The sequence below is a fragment of the Stylophora pistillata genome, chromosome 14 (genome assembly GCF_964205215.1).
Source record: "Stylophora pistillata chromosome 14, jaStyPist1.2, whole genome shotgun sequence".
In the NCBI taxonomy this organism is placed as follows: domain Eukaryota; kingdom Metazoa; phylum Cnidaria; class Anthozoa; order Scleractinia; family Pocilloporidae; genus Stylophora; species Stylophora pistillata.
The window spans coordinates 22,868,003-22,871,817 of record NC_142532.1 but is presented as its reverse complement, the minus strand read 5'-3'; the positions used below and the strand labels follow the sequence as shown (position 1 = coordinate 22,871,817).

The 3,815-nt window shown below is 40.4% G+C and overlaps 1 pseudogene; it reads left to right on the top strand.

Moving 5' to 3' along the window:
- The first annotated feature begins 470 nt into the window (after window positions 1–470).
- On the top strand, window positions 471–2,783 carry LOC148717109 (sterol 26-hydroxylase, mitochondrial pseudogene; annotated as a pseudogene).
- The last annotated feature ends 1,032 nt before the right edge of the window (window positions 2,784–3,815 follow it).

The window sequence follows — 3,815 nt, the reverse complement described above, 5'->3', positions numbered from 1 at the left end:
AACGAAACCATTTGAAAAACAGACGTAACGCAATCGTCTGTCCTTCAAGATAATTTTTCGATACCATTGACGTTCGAAATGACTCGGCGTTCAAATATTCGCTGTAACGTATGCAGTTTTAGATAACCACCCAAGTGTTTTAGTTTCCCGCTGACGACACACTCCAGTTTCTCAAAGCTACGGATGAATAACCTCGCTCACAAACTTGATCAGATTAGTTCTCTTCGCAGCAAGCGGCATCGCTGAAAGCTTCTTAACAGCTGGTTACTGAAAAACAAACGCCAGCGCATTCACAACTAGACGTTATTCCAATAGCAATAGACATCTCTCATAAGAAGAAATTACAAATGATCACGAAGCGCACAACTTCACTCGGTCGATACTCGAAGGCACTCTGCGAAACATAAGCATTCCCTCGTTTCTTACATACTCGCCTCTGATTGGCTAACAAACCATGAAGTCCCGTCATGATTACGTGACGAATTTTTATTATTGTTTTTACCGAGGTGAATTATTCCGTTGTTGTCAAGGTCATGTGATCCTTCTTTGAGACGTCAAAATCGAAACCGTGCGAATCATTCATTCCCTGGATTAGCTGAAGTTCTTTAAAATGGCGTTTACTGTGAAAACGAAAACTACACACTCTCTCGTTGTCTCATCTAGTCGGACCATTTGTTTCATGCGTAAACAACACCATGGTCTCCGTGGTTTCGTTCCATCGACGTCGATGAGTTCTCTTTCGTCCATTTCAGTCGAAGATGTACCAAAACCAAAACCTTTTTCAGAAATTCCAGGTCCGCTTCGTCTCCCAGTTTTTGGAACAGTTTGGACGTTCTTCGTGGGTAGGAAAGGTCAGCCCCTTGGAAAGCGATTTTATGACATCCAAGCAGAAAATGTGAAGAAATATGGGAAAGTATTCCGCAACAAAGTGCCAGGCGTTGATATTATTAGTTTATCTGATCCTGTCGATGTTGCAAAGTTACTCCGAACGGAACCCAAATATCCAGAAAGACTGGACTTTCCGTCTCTGAACTTCTACCGAGAAAAAAGAAAGAAAATTCCTGGTGTTTTCTTTGCCGATGGTGCAGAATGGTACAAGTTACGAAGCGTCCTGAGTAAACGAATGCTCCGACCGAAAGAAGTCGCCGACTATTTTCCGGGTTTCAATTAAATCATCAGTGATTTTATTCACCGATTACGATCAGTTCGAGAGCCCAGAGGGTCAGAGAAAGAAAACGAAGTCTGTGTACTCGATAATAAACTTTTCAAATAGTCGTTTGAGTCCGTGGCAGAGATGTTGTTTGAGAAAAGGTTTGGTTGTCTTGAGGAGGACGTAAACGAAGAGGCACAGACCTCCATAACAGCTGTCGGAGATTTTCTGGCGGTTGCGGTCGAGGTTGGCTTACTACCTGTTTGGTTCTATAGGATGTACGAGACACAGACATTTAAAAAATTTTTCGATAATTTTGACACGATATACGATTACGCCGAACTATTTATCGGCAGACGAATCAAGGAACTGGAAGAAAAGTCACGCAAACCATCAAAGGAAACAGAGCGTGACAGAGCTGGCCTCTTCGAGTTCCTCCTGTCGAGCGGAAAGATGACGAAGGATGACCTGTTGGCGAGCGTAATCGACGTCCTGTTTGCCGGAGTTGATACTACGTCCAATACGATGCAATGGGTTCTCTATATGTTGGCCAAAAACCCAGAGAAGCAGAAAATTCTTCGACAGGAAGAGCTCTCAGTGGTAGGAAATTCAACCTTTGCAACGCCAGCAACTCTCGCGCGAATGCCATACCTAAAGGCCTGGTTACGAGAGACCATCCGCCTATATCCTGTTCTATCCGCTGTTCCGAGAAGACCAAAAGAAGATATAGTATTAGGAGGCTACCATATTCCTGGGGGCACTGCTCAAGTTGAGTTCCTCGTTCACCAAATGGGGCGAGATGAGAGTATTTTTGAAGACGCTGAAGCCTTTAAACCAGAGAGATGGCTGCGAAGCAAAGATAGTGCTTTGATCGAAGCAACAGAAGCCTTCGCTTCCCTTCCATTTGGATTCGGAACGCGTATGTGCCTCGGTCGACGTATTGCCGAGTTAGAACTTCATCTGTTGATGGCCAGAATCGTGCAGCAGTTTGACATCTCTTACCCACCGGAGGCAGAGGATGTGGAGCCGTTTATGAGAGGGGCTACCATTCCTGACAGACCTGTTAGAGTGCAGTTTGTTGACAGACAATGAGTTCCATTTTCTTGTGGCCAAGTTCACCTTTCACTGTAAGACCGTTTTCAGCTGAAAGTAGGACAAATTCTGATGACAACTCGTTAAACAAACCTCACTTTTTGGATCGAAGATGTTCAATAAGTCACGTTTAATAAGTAAGTTTCAACAATCTCAGTGATTCCCTAAATATTATAAACAATATTCACCGCTGGCTGCCAATCATTTTACATTTCATTTCTCTTCAGAATTATTCAATAATGTTATTTGAAGGTCACACCTTCCCCTCAACGGTTAGTGTATTCCTATCACTAGTTCGCTATTCGGTGATTTGACGAACTAGGAAAGTAGACTCGCAAAACTACATGTAAATATGTGTGTATTTCAAATACATTTTAATGGTTTTATGAAGGATTTCTCTCTTGCTTGCAAATGTTTGTCTTATACATATATCTCGTATTCTTTCGGTTTTCATTGTATATTTAGTGTAGTGTTTCTCTGGTCACCAAAAGAAATCCTGTGCCGATGAATTTTCGTTTGATAATAAAGAAGCCTTTTCCAGGCGTTTAGTTGGTAAAATGGAGCGAAATGGTAAAAGGCGCGATCGTAGTGATAAGTAAAAGGCGTGATCGTAGAGAGAAAGCAAAGGAACTTGAAATGCAAAAGTATTAATGAGCATACAAGGGTCTGAGTAAGCATACAAGGATTTATTATCCAACTGTGTTTCGTAGAGTGCCAATGAAGCGCGAAACGTGTACAAATATCACAAGATAAGTGTACTCCAGAAATATTCGCAAAATTCGCCCGCACTGAAATAACAGTTTTGGCGTATTGGATGATAAATCTTTTAATAGAAGTTTTGTTTTGTAGTGTCGCTGAGTATTTTTGCGTATTTTGACGAGCCCCACGGGTCCAACTGGCTCGTCAAAATACGGCACAACTCGTAAAAATTCTCAGCGATACTACACATCAAAACGTTTAATAAAGTAGATGTCTCTATGTAACTACAGTCAGTCTTTTTTAAGTTTTGAAAAGGGTTTATTCAGAACAAACCACCTAGGTTACAAAATAAAAATGCTAACGCACGTGGGCTTGGCCCCAACTAACTAAGCAGTTCGGAAAAGCTCAGTCTACAATGGTCGTTAATATAATATGCTAATGAGATTACTATCAATAGTCCACAAAATTAAAGTACGGCTAATAGGCTAGTTAATAATCAAAGAATACGAGGTAGAGCTAATATTTACCTATTTAGTGTTAACTAATGTAGTGATGCTAATGGTCTGTTCAATAAATGTAATTTTCTAGTAATACAATATTAATGCTACTAATAAACTAATGTAGTGATGCTAGGGATAATTTAAAGAGACCTAAAAGGAACTGTTAAAAATTAATCTATTTATTGAATTAGTTACTAAATCAACTATTAATTATTTACACGAGAATTTTAATAGTAGTATTCTCTACTTGACCCAGTGCTGGAGCTTCCCACAAATTTTTGAAGTCAGATAAAAGGAGACGAAAGTGCTCATAGAGAATTCTCTTCTTAATATCATTGAGGATATAACGGATTATACCCTCATGATTTTCCCTT